The sequence below is a fragment of the Heloderma suspectum genome, chromosome 4 (genome assembly GCF_057233095.1).
Source record: "Heloderma suspectum isolate Gila_16-S chromosome 4, 16-S_ref, whole genome shotgun sequence".
Classification (NCBI taxonomy): domain Eukaryota; kingdom Metazoa; phylum Chordata; class Lepidosauria; order Squamata; family Helodermatidae; genus Heloderma; species Heloderma suspectum.
Genome location: NC_139461.1, coordinates 53,904,555 through 53,919,738, shown reverse-complemented (window position 1 = coordinate 53,919,738; position 15,184 = coordinate 53,904,555). Strand labels below are relative to the sequence as shown.

General features: G+C 42.1%; 1 protein-coding gene and 1 long non-coding RNA gene across 2 annotated transcripts in view; one reads left to right on the top strand and one right to left on the bottom strand.

The window, feature by feature from the left end:
- Positions 1-9,485, bottom strand: part of LOC146346844 (uncharacterized) — a 40,759-nt gene extending 31,274 nt beyond the window's left edge. Inside the window, exon 1 of the long non-coding RNA XR_014790088.1 lies at positions 9,331-9,485. This is a non-coding gene — a long non-coding RNA (uncharacterized LOC146346844). The remainder of the gene's footprint in view (positions 1-9,330) is intronic.
- Positions 7,596-15,184, top strand: part of ZFHX4 (zinc finger homeobox 4) — a 235,295-nt gene continuing 227,706 nt past the window's right edge. Inside the window, exon 1 of the mRNA XM_084849259.1 lies at positions 7,596-7,963. The gene's annotated coding sequence lies outside the window, so the exon portion shown is untranslated. The remainder of the gene's footprint in view (positions 7,964-15,184) is intronic.

Below are 15,184 nucleotides of genomic sequence, written 5' to 3'. Positions count from 1 at the left end.
GACGAAATTTCTTACCTTCCTTCCCTGGCCCCCTCCCGCTAAGAGAGGAGGATTTTTATATATTCACATTGGAGTTCTTTCTGTTCCGAAAGGTATCAACACGAAATGAAGGTTTGGGCATCCTTTCTTGGAAATAAAACCTATTAAAAGCAGTGGGGATGACTTCCAAGTAAACACGTATACGATAGTGGTATTGCTGATGCCGTTTCTTAGTCACTGTGTGTGTGTGTGTGTGTGTGTCCGCGCGTGTGTCCGCGCGCGCGCGTAATTTCTAAAATGAGAGGTTCCTGGAAGTCAGTGCTTTCTGCCATGGAAACTGCCCCCTAATCCCAGTCGTGTGGGGCTTGCTGTGTTTCCTTAGTGGTGACGGAGGCACTCTGCACATGCTGAAAGGTACTCTGGTATTACTTCTAGGACTGATCGCTCCTGGCATTTAAAACAAACTCCTCCTGACTGCCAACACAAGCCGAGCCTCTAGGATTCCCTCCCACCGCCCTACTAGACTTGGCAGGGAGACGGACCTTTAGGATGGGGGAGGGATGGGGGATGCAGCTCCTCAGTACAGAGGGTCGCTGAACAACCTAGTTGAAGATGAGGAGTCAGAGGAAAGGGAGGGTAGATGCGATGAGGGTGGGGGTGAAGGAAGGACAGAAGGAAGATAATAAAAAGAATCAGGAAGGCTAGGGACCCAGCAGAGAAATCTGTGTGTGTCACGGGGCGGGGGGGAATGATAGAGATGCCATTGGGAAATTGGAAGGGGAGAGACCGAAGAAGGGAGGGTAGAGGGAGGAGACTGCGAAAGAGAAGTCCCCTGCACTCGAGGGGGTGCAGCAGAGAGTGTGTGTGTGAGAGCGAGGGAAGAACTCAGGGAGGGTTAGGGTAGATTTCCAGAGCTCTTAGAGCTGATCGACCAGCCCGCTGGAGTCACTATTCAACCCGAGTCCCAAACACACGCCTCACTAACTACTTTACAGCCACTTTCATTGATTTTCTTTATCAAATAAACATAATACCCGTTACAGCAACACTTCCTCTTCACGCAGCCAGAATGCCACAAGCTCTGATTGCTGCATTGCTCCAGATTCCACCCCCCCCCCCATTCTTTTACCTAAACAGTAAAATATATTATGGCTTGCAATTTTTTCCTTGAGATCTGAAAAGCGCGATATGGACTACATAAATGGATTATTAAGGGGAAAAGTACCCCTCCCCCTTTCAATCTTAACCACCTTTTCCATGCAGACACACATTTGTTCCTATTATTCAGATGGGTCTGGTGTATTTACATACTTATTTTAACTAATAGATAGTAACTCATTGAAAGGGCAACGTTTTCAGTGAACAGTGGTCAGGGTTTCTTTTGATAGTGTGGGAAATTAGCATAACTTTAACAGTTACCCCTAAATTGTCAGTCTAGTTGAAAATGTCAGTTTTCAAGTCAATTTCTCTTAATAAAATGTTTTCCCCCTAAAACTAGCTTTCCTCAAGAGCTGTTCTGAATCAGGATTTCTATATATGTCAAAGGGCTGTTGAATTATTCATTATTATAATTACTATCATCATTGTCATTATCCCTTTCCATGTGGAAATAATTTTATTATCGTAATTTGATATCTGAAGAATTTCCTGTTATTCATTTGATAAGATTTTTTTCCTCTGAGGTAAAGAAAAGTTTTGTTTAGAAATGAGAGGGAAATGTTTTAAATGCCTTTATGTTTGCTATAGATTTCCGTTTATCTAATCGATCAGGATGCCAATAAATCGATTAAAGGTTTAGTGTTTTACAAACAACCGTTTTGTGCTTTTTGATTTTATGTTTTGAATGATTTTACTAAAGTTAATGCTTTCTCCAATCGTGTGCTTATACAAATCTTATTATTCCATCCTTTTTATTATTTGTACTTGAAATTTAAAGTGCATCTAATGAGAAAAAAACACAAATGAAAAAGTACTAATCTGGTTAGATGACTTGGTGCCCGTAGTTCAAGTATTTATGCAAAGCCCTTTAAAATCTTGGTGAATTATATGCGATCATACAGTGATTGTGGAATATTAAATTAAACTTAGATAAATCCGGATTGAAGGAGGTAGCACCCAATCCTGAATTTATTTCCCTTTTTCTATAACAGCATCAGTGCGCTACTCTCTTTGCAATGACAATGTGCCAAATCTAGGCATTTTGAAAACATTTTCCATATGCTTTAACTGGAGACTGATAGACAAAGAAGAAAAGGAGATGGTCTTTTTCCTCTTGAGGTATATTTTCTTTAACTTTTTCATCAGGCTTTTCTGATCATCATCATTTTAAACAAAAAACTGAAAATCGTTAGAAGGTTGTTTTTTGTGTCTCCCCCATTTCCCCCCTTGGTTTTGCACCCCTCCTCTACTCTGTGTAATCAGTTCTTGAAGAGTGGACTTTCAGTTAGCCTTTAATGCAGAACTATAAGAGTTATCATTTCTATACCTTGGCGGATAACATTTTTGAGAGAAAGCATTGATTGATTTACTTTTCGCTTACTGCTTTTGTAATTAAATGTGGTTTAAATTATCCTCTTTTTTCGGTAAGTCAGATCAGATGTTGGTTGCTCCAGGCTTTCTTTTAACGGTTCTTTTAATTTATGTGTAGTTTTTACGGACAACACAGAGGTGGTGGCTTTTATTTAGTTGTAAAATCTACACGTTTTCTTTTGAAAACTTGGCTCCTTGGGCGAAAATAACTTTTTTCCTGGGTATTTTATAATCACTGTTTGCCGCAGAGGTAGTTTAGCATATTGTCATACACAACAAAGATTCCAATTTTATTGGCACTGTGAACTGTTGGATTTAAGTATAAATTTACTTCTTGTCTGTACACTAAGGTGGGTAGTTTTATTGGCTTTTTTCTTTTGTAAATTTAGCCCTTTTCTTATCCGATCGTTTCAGTTTAGGTACCGCTTCGCCTCTCCCCCCCCCCTTTTTTTTTTTCAGAATAGAAGGTAAAACATTTCCCTTGGCTATATCACTGCTGGAAGTAGGCTCTGGGGCTTTCCGGAGGGGTTGTTGTGCTGTGGGGAAGGAAAGGGTTGTTGGTAAGCGGTCGTTTTCCTGGATTTGCATAAGAACTAGTGAAGTGGCTGAGAAGTTGGTGAATTGCTATTGTTTGGGGCTAGTCCTCCTGGCTGTTTTTGTTTATAAACACGAGGGCGGTTGCCGGGAGGAGAAGGGAGGTCAAAGCACTGTCAAAGCGGTGACCTCTAAAAGCCCAGAGGGCGCCTGGCTCCTTCACCCACCTCTCGCAATGAGTGTGTCTGTGTGTGTGTGCGCGCGTGCGTGTGTTTCCCCTTCCCATCCAAGCCAAGAAGCTCAGGTTCAGGGTATTTAAAGCCCGCGACCTACTCAAGAAACCAGCAGTGGAAGAATTGTTGGTTAAGGCTCCGGAGACGGTGGAAACGCCAGCAGTAGAAGCTTTTATTTCTGGTCGCCTCGGCGTGCGAGTCTTTTTGTGCAGTTGAAGCCACCACCACACAAAAAGGCCAATCAGGAACTGTACCTCCGTTAACAGGCATAATTTTGTCGGGATGCCTGGCCTGGTCGGATTTTATTGCGAGTTCTCCCCACCCCCCTTCTCTCCTTTCACCGTGGTTTAGAGATTCTGCGATCGTAGAACTGGGCTGGGCAACAGACAGTTATGAAATGTATTTGGTTATGGATTTTAAAAAGCAAAACAAAAAGAGAACTCTCATTTCCCCTAATCTGGTTAAAGATTTTGCTGAGTTCGGGGGCGTTTTTGTTTTTTAAACAATACTGACAATTCTTGTGGTTTTGCCATAGTGTCAACTACCCCTCCTCCCCAAAATGTCCCGAAGATTGCTCTCAGTTTTTCAAAGTGTATTTTGAAACGAAGTTGCTGAGTTAAACAAAAATGTTAGTTAACATACTGCCTTTGTCAAATAGCCCCCGGGAGGAAAAGAGACAACAAAAAGGCAGAGGAAGGAGGGGGTCTAGGGATCTGAAAGTGTCTGTAGCTCAGATAAAGGGGTCTCTAACACTGAGATCTTGTAATACCTCGTTTCAAACTGAGCTCATCTATAGACTTAGGGAGCGCTTTCAAAACGCACGGATTCTCTTTCCCTTGGGCTGAAAGGGGGAGGGGGAGGCGGGCCATTTATTAGGGAATTATGTTGGGTTATTAAAAAGAGGGGAGGTTGTAATTATGTATATCCTCCTCCTGGCCCTATGCGTCCGCTGCTCTGGTTTGGGCGAAGGCAAGGCGACGTAGTGCAAAGGTCTCTCAGCTGCCTTGGCACGGTCTTTGTCTGACAGAGTGGCCAGTGCTAGCTCTTAAACCCTTGTTCAGGCGGTCCAGTAAGTTATTTTAGCTCAGGTTCGCGGGGGTGGCATCTGACACCGGACGGTCTATTCCCCCCCCCCCGCCCATGAAATACAACGTCATTAACCCGATCTCTCTCCTCCTCCCCCCTCTCTCATCTTTTTAAACTTTATTTTTCTCCTTTGGGGAAGGGCCACCCCACCCCACCCCACCCCCACCCGGACAGTATCTGCGTGGGTTGCCCTGAGAAGTTTTCCTGGGAGGGGTGCCCTAGGGACCAGAAAAAAAAAGGAGCTGAAAGGTTAGGCAGAGGTCTTGGGGGCGATCAGCTGAGCAAGCAAGAGAAGGAGAGCCAGGAAGGGAGGGGGAAGCAGCTTGCAGCCCTGGCCGAGCTTCTGGGGGAACCCTCTTGAAACAGCCAGCAAGCCAGCCAGCGATCCAGCCCCCGGGTGCTCCTGGCTGCTACTTGACTTTACTGCCAGAGCCGCGCTCTGCTCATATCACCCCCCCCCCCCAAACTGCTGCTGCCTCTCGGAATTAACCTCCTTCGATTTTTTCCTAGCTACGTGGCGATCCCGGGGTTTCTTCTAAACTGTTACCATCCCAGAGTGCCTTTTCCATCCCGATAGCTACTATTTTAGGAAAAGCTGGGGCTTGGGAACAAAAAGATGAAAAGGAGGTGAAGGCTGGGGTGAGTGGGGGGGGGGAGGGAGGGAGGGAGGGAGGCAAAAACGTTAGGAAGAAATAAACATTGATGGAAGAAACCTGGAAAAGTGTGCTCTCTTTTCTCAAATCCTGCTTGTATCCCCCTTTGTTCCTTTAGCTGGAAAGAAGAACCACTGATAAAAAGAAACTACAATCCTATGAGGGCAAGAGGACTATTTGCATCAAAAAGTGGCTTGTGTCATCAACTCTCCGAGTTTCTAATAGTCTTGCTTTTTAAAAACTGTAGAAATCTATAAAAGGAGGATTTTTGCAACACCATTCTGTCAGTTTCCTTAAGCTCCTGCCATGTAAACTGTATCTGTTTCTTCACTTGAATTTGAACTAGAGGCATTGTGCTCAGGTGCTCCTTCATCAGACTGGATTTAATTGTCTCCAGGGCTAGGAAATGGACTGCCATCCTTTAGACATGTCCTTGACTGGCCAATGTATCCCGCTAGCCGAGATTCTCCTTCCGCTTCAATAAGAGCCAAAGGCACCTCTTTCTTTTCTAAGTCCCCCGATCTTAGTGAACTTAAGGGGTTTGGGAGATTTCATGTTAGCCATTGTCAGCATTCCTGGTCCCTCTGTGCAAACAACGGTGCAGACTATCACTTCCTCTCTTTTTTTTGGAATCTCAGCTTTCTGATACACGCACAAAGCATTTCCATGTACAGTTTCCTTTTTATTTCATTGATGAGTAGGTCTAAATCTCAAGCAAGATCAAGTTACTCTCCAGAAGCCTTCTGTGCCCAGTCCTTGACATTAAATATTGGGCTCAAAGATTTTCCTGAAATTTGCTGGATGTGGTTACTTTTCAGCCCGTTCCTATGAAACCTCACTATATTTCGGGTTGCCCACAGAGAGCTGGACTTCCAAGTGGGCATTTTTTTCCCCTCCCAAGTCTGAGGGACCTTCACCATGACCTTAACACATCTGCTTTCACACTGCGCCTCCCTAACTTTGGCCTATGCCGTCCCTTTCCTGGCAAGCCCTTCATTCATCATCAGGTGGAGATTTTCCTCTTGGTATTAGCTTCAGGATTTGCCAAATGTTTCTCTAGATCGGAAGGTTTAAGGCCCCCCAAAGATGCATATTTATACCTTATTTTTATGGGGGATTGTATTAAACCTTTCTGATGGTATTTAGTGCTTAAGGCCTAAGACAAGGTTTTGATGTGTATCCTAGGAATCAGGAACTTCAAAGGCACTGTCACTCCAAGGTTATGGTTCATCTGCACAGGGTGTTTGAGATTGTAAATATCCTTTATATTTAAGTATTACTTACTGATCTTTTTTTTTCTTTTTTTGCCCTTTAATTTCTATAATATTAGTGTGTGTGTGGAGGGAAGGGGGAGGCAGGTGTCCCTGCAGTGTGTTTGGATGCTCTTTGAATATACATGATTTTTAATCTTCACTAGGGGGTATTTAAAAGTATCTCGATTCCTAGTTTTAGTTAATTATATTTTAATGAAAGTGTCACTCATATTCACATCACATCTGCAGTATTAGGTTAAGATAATTAGATTTTCAAATGAGAAGCAATTGCTTTCCTTCCCTTGCAAGAGAAGATTTCTGGGAGATTCCTATTTATAATAGTACCTATACTATGCATAGTCAGTACCACCCTTTCTTTTTATATCAAACAGTATCTCTGGTAATCCTAAAGACAAATATAATCCCTCTTTTTCTGCTTCCATGGGGAAAAGACTGGTAGTTGCACTGGGATAGGTTTTGCTTTGCTAAATCTGTTTACTGTTGCTATTACACACTAAAAATACTGTTTGCTGTTATAAACTTAGTTTTGTTGAGCTGTTCGACCAGTTACACCAGGGAGATTAAACTGCCATGTGTGTATGCAATAATGCATATGTCTTATTTGTATACATGAGCTATAGATACTAGAGATATAATATCACTGTATGTACAATGTGTGTGTATGTGTAAATAAATCCTCAATAATATGTAAATGATTCTCTATGGTTATAAGAGTAGAAATTTCCGATCTCAGACTCACTCCCTTTCCATACAGAGGCACATTCCACATTCATTATCCCAGGCATATTTTCTTCCTTTAAAAAAAAAAAAGGAGGGGGGGGGAGAAGAGAGAGAAAGAAAGAACTTCCCTGGTGGGAGGAATAATTAATTTGCACCCATATCTTTTCACATTCCTGAGCAGTTAAGAACAGCAAATCTTCTTTCCTTCCTCTCTGCCTCTTCTCTCTCTCTCTCTCTCTCTCTCTCTCTCTCTCTCTAATTTTCCCCAGCCATCTATTTGTGTGTCTGTGTGTGTGTGTCTGTGTTACTAATGAAGTTTGCAGACTTGTGTTTGTGTCCATGAGCTGCTTCCCTACTGCCCGTTCTGCTTTGGGGCCAGTGGTGTGGCTCCCGCAGCCCCTACGAGCCCCCAGAAGCAGCGGCAGTAAGTCCGTGCTGCGCGTCATTTGCAGTCTGGAGAATGTTGATCACCTCACTAATTACACCTCTCTCTTCTCTCGTTCTCTCTCCCCCCCCCCCGCTCGTTCTCTCTCTCTCTCTCTCTCTCGCTCTCTCTCTCATTCCCAGAGTGCATATCGGGAATAGACACACAAAGACATGCGCACTCAACTTAATCAGCCATTTTTTTAAACAGGGCTAAAACGATAATAATTAGCAGAATAAAGACATATCGGATTTTCATTTCCTTTCCTCCTTTTCCCAACCCCTTCACAACCAAACAGCGAGACCGCGGTCGCCACATGCTTTAACAACTCCCGGACCCCAAAGGACCGCTCCATGCCCCCCTCTTCTTGCTCAATCATTTTTATTTTCACCCAATAAAGTTGGAGGATTATTTTTTTTATTTTTAATGAACCTTCTGTCGTTTACTTGGATGTGATCAGCTGTTAAGTAAATAAAGCAAAACAAAACAGAGAGGCGAAGATCCAGTAAGAACTGCGAGGGGAAATGGAAAGTAAGTTTTTTCTTTAACTTTTATTGAGTAGTTTGTGTTAAATTTAGGTCGAGTATCGATTATCTTTCCAGGCTGATCTTGCACAATCTTTGATATTTCGCTCTCGCTCTCCCTCTCTGCCTGCCTGCCTGCCTCTCTCTCTCTCTCTCTCTCTCTCTCTCGCGCACACATACATACACTCCCATCCCCAGATCCTCTCTATCTCTCCCTTTCGCACCCCCCTTTTCTACCTCTTTCCCCATTTTTAGGTACCGCTTTAGGGAAGGAGGAATTCATTCTCTCTCCTTCTCTCTCTTAAATTCTGGGAGGGTAGGGTGGGGTGGAGGAGTCCGTTTTTTCATGCTGTAACTTTTGGATTAAGTGAAGGATCTTAAACGTTTGGCAGAAGATATTCTTTTTGGTGCTTTTGTTTTTTGTTTTTTTTAAATCGGGCTGGGAAATGGTCTTATTTGGAACCATGGCACGGCTGTCAAAAGTCTTTGCCTATCCATTCTTTCTCCCCCACCCCCCTCCACCCCTTTAACCCCGGATTCCGGAGCGTGATGCCTCTGGGGAAAGTTTGGGGTGCCTTTGGGGGTCAGAGATCAGGCTTTGGCTTTGGATGTGAGGGGTGCGAGTGCCAGTGGGACTGAGCCCCCCCCGGTCTCTGTGTGTGTGTGTGTGTGTGTGTGCGCGCGTGTGTGTGCGCGCGCGATTTAGATGTGGGGTGCTGCGTTTTGCAGCAGCCGGGCAGGGCTAGTGCCGTCGCTGGTAGCAGGAAGAGGTAGAGAGGAGCCCGTTAGAGAAGCGTGCTGCTCGCTTTCCCTGTGTGTCCGTTTCTAGTGCGCTGCGCCCTGCCCAGAGCCCGGCTCTCTTCCTCGCTCGCCGGAGGTGCTGTTCTAGCCGCTGCCTGCCGGGGCTGGGGAAGCTTCGACCGTCGCTTCCCTTTGTGAAAAGGCAGCGGGCTCTCTCCCTCCCTGCGTTCCTCCCTCCCTCCCTGCGTTGGGCTCCGGCGTTGTTTTAATCGGACTCTTGCCAAGATTTTCTTTTCTATTTCTTTTTAAAATCGTCTCTCTCTCTCCCCCCCCCCCTTCCGTGCGGGGTGTGAGATCAGTACGCTGCTCGTCTCCAATGCAGCGGTTCTGGGTCTGCTCTGGTCTCCTCTCCTCGAATGCATCCCTTAGCTCGGTGGCTAATGGCAGGCGCGTCTCTGTTTCCCCCTCCTGCCTTTGCAACCTTACAATCGCCTGTAAACATGGGGACCGGAAACTTTGCCCCACCGATGCCAGCTTACGGCTGCTGCCCCCCAACCCTACCAACCCTGCCCTCCTGCGTCCCAGCCCTACCCCTCACCCCCCAAAGACACGCTTATGTATTTCTTTTGTTACCTGCCAGCCGGAGGGGGAGGGGGGTCTCGATCTCATCGGCTGCTCGGGGCACTGGGCCCAGCCGAGAGAGGAGGCTCAGCAAGCCGGGTTCAGCCTCCGCGCCGTCCCGAGGAGGCTTTTTCGCTCCCATTCAATAACACACACCCTCCTCCTCCTCCTCCTCCTGTTCTCCTCCTCCTCCTCCTCTTCTTCTTCCACCTTAGGTACCAAGGCATACATCGCAAACATAACACCCCCTTCCCGCCCTCCCCACCACCACCACCACCACCACCAAAAAAAAAAGCTCCTCTCAACCCAAAGACAACTTGCCAGGCTGAAGATGGTGGATTTACATTGAGCCAGACCCCGCCAGGGTCACCCAGGAAGTCTGACTATCCCTCTATCTGACAGTTGCATTTCCTCTCCTCCATTCTGATCGCCTTTTTCATATTATTATTAACCCTGTTCCATTTTTAATCAAGGATCAGGTAGCTGGCAAAGGAGAGGGGGAGAGAGAGACAGAGGAGGAAAAAAGGAGAGGGTTGATGATGTTGAAGGTGGATAAATATCTCTTATATTTATATTTGAAATTGTGATTCCCCTTTGGAAGGATTTCCAGTGGCTCGATCCTTAGGAGCGGTGGTTGAAGAGCAGATTGTAGTTTATTCTCTCTCTGAGAGTTTGGTGGATGTCTAAGTGGATGGATGGAAGGAAGAGGTAGTGAGCAGCAGCCTTGGAAGCCCTGCCTGTTGGTTAGATTGAGGCAGAGACTTGGCTGCGATTGGGACACCACTGTGACATGGGCATCGATCGCTTCCATTGAGAGCAATGCAAAAACACAGTCTGGGTATGTAACACTCTCAGTGCCATCAACCCTTGTTTTACTTTCTATTTACTGACAAAACTGACAGAACAAGGCTAGCAAAAAGGGACTTTGCTTTTTAAAGACTAGATAGAAAAGAAGGGGTAATGGAAAATTCTTAAAATAAACAGGGTTGGAGGGTTGGAGGAGAAAAGAAAAAGACCTTTTAAATATGATTGTTCCATTTCCTATTCAACTTGCTACTCGGAATGAGTTTCCTTTTCTTCTCTGAGATAGGATCCTAGAAAAACAAAATACAACTGGAATAATAATAATATATGAGGAGGAATATCAGGCAGTTTCAGGCAGCAGCAAGGCACACCAACATGAAAGATGGCTAGCCAGCTGTTTTAACCTCTTGCACCTGGCTTGAGTGCTGGGGCTCACTCGGATTATTCATTGAGCCTGGCTGAATATTCATATTGTAGGATCTACACACTGTGGCTGTAGCATCCTACAGGCATTGCCTTGGGCTTTGAAGGGTTTCTGCACCATAAACATGTATTCAGTTGTTTTCCTTCTTGTGGAAATGAACATATAGGGTCAATTAAATAGAAGGGAATAGTCATAAATCTTCAAAAGTGAAATCTACCCAAAGAACAAAGAAAGGTCAAGCAAACCATCTGTATAAGTCACAGCAGTAGTAATGGTAGTACCTGCTTACTGCTTAGTAGGTTTAGGAGTGATACTAGCCTGTTTTCTAAAATGCATTTGGTAATGAATTGATGTGCATCCCTTGTATCTTTCACGGTAGATGTGAGGTTGTGTTTCTGTACTAAAATATTTTATTGTTCGCCAGCAGAGACCATGTAAAGAAGTGCTAAGAAAATCACTGTTTAATATTGCAGAATTTACTGCTTCCATTCTGACCATGAGCCTAAATTTACACAATGAAATTTGATTATCTCTAATAACAGTATTAGATCCTGCACTGGATGGATGAGAATTGAGGTGGTTTTGTTGATTGCAAGGGTTTAATGTTGCATTTCAGAATCTGATGTGGTTTAGCCTTCCTTCCATTAACTGGAAAACCCCTGAGGTTTTACAATTATTTCTTAAAGATAATACATTTAAGATTGCATTGGTAGGCTGGAGAAAAGTCATATAGGCAAGAAGGGAAGCCCTTAATAACTCTTGAGATTCAGACATGTTCAGCAGTTAGATTGGCTCTGACTTCACCAAGGGTCGACAATGTGTCATTTCCATGAAGCCAAATTGCCCTCTGCCTATATGATATTAATGTGCAAATCAATATTTCAGGGATTAAATTTCCCTTCTTCATTTTTTATGGTTTCTACCTCAATAAGTCTCAAGTCTATTAGAAGAGGCTGGATGATTTAAAATCTTTCACTGCAGAATGGCTTGTTGTAGCCTTGTTTCACAGACCATTTTTGGATTTTCACTCTAAAAGACGAAAGGCATTGCAAAGAAGTTGATAGTCAATACAGGGGCATGCTCAATACTGTAAAGCCTTTCTCAATTTAGAGATAAAAAGGTATTGAATATATACATTTATATGATATATACATTGTAGTGCTTTAAAAATATTGTGTTGATCACTTATTGATTTATTTTGAAATCAGTTGAGGCTCCTTTCTTGTTAGTAATTTGTTAACATTCTTCTGCATATATATATATATATATATATAAAATTCCCAAGAACAGCATGCTTGGATTATTTTGCAGTGAGTATTCTTTAGATCTTTTTTTGAAGAATATCTAAAAATAAGCATTTCAAGCTAATTAACATAAATGATATAAAAATCTGTTAGTTGCATTGTATTAATTAAGCAAGGGGACATTTTGCTGAGATTTTAGTCTTTTAAAGTGGATGTGCATTGGTGGTATTTTTTAAGAGTGGTCTTTTGAATATTCATGATAAGTTAAAAATGGAAAGAGATCAAGGAGGAAACCATAGATGGCAGAAAATTTAGGCCACATACAAGGCTGCGACTTTATCACATTTTGGGAAGGCCCTATTCTCTTATCATTTTGATGGTGTTTTATAGGCTTAGACCATCTGGACCAAGTTCCGCACAGCTGCATGAATTTCGTATGTGACAGAACATTTTTTCCATTCAGTTTGAAATGTTCCTTCCTAAAAACGTACACCAGACTCGCTTAATTTAGTCTGCTAAAAGAAATAAACATAAAAAGGACAAAGACTCTTTAATTTCTGCAAGCTGTTTGTTTTTCTTCAAAATTCCTGTCTGTTTGGGTTTGAAAAGTCATGTTTATTGAGGAGAAGATTCTGAGGTGTGACATTAAAATAATATATGATTTTGGGGGTCTGTGCTGATTCCTGCTCTTCTGCTTGCCTGTCAAAACACAGTTAATCTATTCTTATTTACAATTAATCTCAATAAAATTAATCTTAACTGTGCATTAGTCAGTGGCTTAAAATATCTAATTATATTCAATTAACTGCTGTCATAGTAATTAACACTGCTTAATTGCTTTAGCATATATTTATGTAAAGCTCATTAGTTCCTGGCTGCTCTTTTTTCCTCTCCTCATTCCCTTTTTATTGCTGTCACAGCACTGACATCAAATCCAGCCTAGCTTGTGTGTGTGTGTGTGTGTGTGTATGACAATTTTGAACTTTCAAGATATGGCAGTGACAATAAATGAATCTGTAACACTTTATTTAGCCTAATCTTGAGTGCTTTCATACCCCTTTTTTAAAGTAGCAGAGCTGGGGTTTTAGAGAGCCCCCTCTTGTAGCATTTCTGAAAATATTTTCTAGCTTTGTTGATGGAAATATGAGAAGTCAGGTTAAGCTTTGTATTTATAAGTGAAGAGCTTTTCCTGCATCTGCCTTGGGGCTGTACCCATAAGGCAGAGCTTCCCTATTCCCAAATAATTCAAAGGGTTAAAAACTTGGCCAAGGTTCAATTGAGAAGCGCCTAGGGAAAGTGCATGTGAATCTATACAGGTTTCATGTAATTAGTGCTTAATTATATTAACATATGCAAATTGTCAACTTAGGAGCTTGTTGAGCTGGCAAAGATCAGTCTGGTACAATTGCTGTATTATTCTGAAACAATAATGGATTTCAAGTTGGATTGTGGAAACACATAACTAGCTATCTAATTTAACTCATACCATGGTGAAATTTCATTAGTCTCCATGGAGACTGGTTTAATTGTGCTGACTAATGTTCTGGGCTGCAGAATGTCCTTAAAAAAAGTGTTGTTTGCCTAATCCACCTTACAATGACACTTGTTTGTACATGTTTCCTTTGTGTGACAATTTGCATATGCAAATAAATAGTTTCTCAGCTCCCATTTGTCATGGCTGTTCATTACCCATGAAGAGGACATTGTTACTAGGCTGTTACTGAGTCTCCCAAGACAGGATAGTGTCAACCAGTCCAGCCACATTCTTTCATAATTTGTTTCTGATTAATAGACCAGAGTGAGGCTCATTCTATTCAGGCCTCTGCAAAGGGAAGGTCAGTTCTGTCACTGAAAGGAGTTTCCGCAGCAACTGAAGCCCCCCCCCCCCTTTGGTTTAACAGAATCATATTTAAAATAATCTATTCTTGTTCTAAGGAAAACATTCTCTAATAATCTCTAGTTTCCTGTAGCAAAAGATAGAAAAACAAAAGAGATTCAGGTTTTGGAATATTAATCCTGTTTTTGACAGAAAGGTAAACTGATATAATTGCTTTTCAGTGGAAGGAATGGGGGTTTATACAAGTGTGAAAGCATCGGAAAGGATTAGCATTTTTTTGCATAATGAAAAGCTCTGCTGAATAGGGCACTGAATGCTTGACTGAATGACTAAGATGAAAGGAAGACGAAAATGCAAGCTTCTCTTTCTTTATGCCTCTGCTCAGCTCTCCCTAAAGTTATGTTTGTCCAAGACTTGAGAAAACAAGCAGAAGCTCAGATTTCAGCAACTTTATAAGATGCCTTGAATTTCCATCATCATGCTGATGAATATGTATGATAATGTGCAGCTAGAAGATGATAGACACAGGTTTGTATGTAGTAGAAACATTACAGGATAATCAAATATTGACTATTGGGTATCGAGTGTTCTCAGTGCTTTGCTTGTGGGGAGGGGGTAAAGGTGAAAATTATTTTTAAAAATCAGTGGCATATGTACATCAAGGAGGCAATAATAAGTTAAGTTCATTGAACTGTTTTTTATAGGTATTGTTTTAGCTGTTTTAATTGGTGCTATTTTTCTTGTTGAAAAAAATAGGTCTTGACTGTGTATGAACTGTATAATGGTGTAGTACCTATTTGTAGGATACAAAATTGAATCAATTTGAACCTATTGATAGATGAAACAAAAATTAGAAATTTGGATGTAACAAGTTTTATTCTTAGTGTGCTTTAGTATTCCATTTTTGATATGTTTACATAGTTGACAATAGTGTTGTAAGTCATGTCACTAAGGTCTCAGTCCCTTCTCCTATCAAAGCCAGTGATAAAATATCTGTTGACTTAAATGGGACCAGAAGGAGGCCTAAAGCTATGACTGTAATTGGTTAGCTGTTGACAATCTGATCTGTGCTTCTAATTATGTGCTCTTAACAGTAACTGGGATGGTTAAAATACACTTACAGTGCAATTCTATACATGTCTACTCAGAAGTAAGCCCCACTGAGTCCCCATTGGGATGTGCTCCAGGTAAGCGAGTATAGGATTGCAGCCTAAGTGTTGATCCACTTTTAAAAACTAAGAATTAAAAAAAAAAATCTATGGTACATATGAAAATCAGATGCAGTGTGGTGAAACAATTATTTATCTGAGTGCGTGCTAAATATTTCCAGTTTTTCAAGTCATAGTAATTGTGTTTGAAGTCATTATAGAAAAAACATGTTGAATCCACCATATAGCAACTTGCTATAAGGTTTGGTCAGATAATTTGTACTTGTGTGTGGTGCAATTTGGAATATTATAGTCTGGTGTACTAAAGCACATTACAAAATAAGTAAATATTTGTAAATGAAAGAAAGTTGACAGCTCAGTATGGAACTGTTATCAGAAAGAGGTTCGA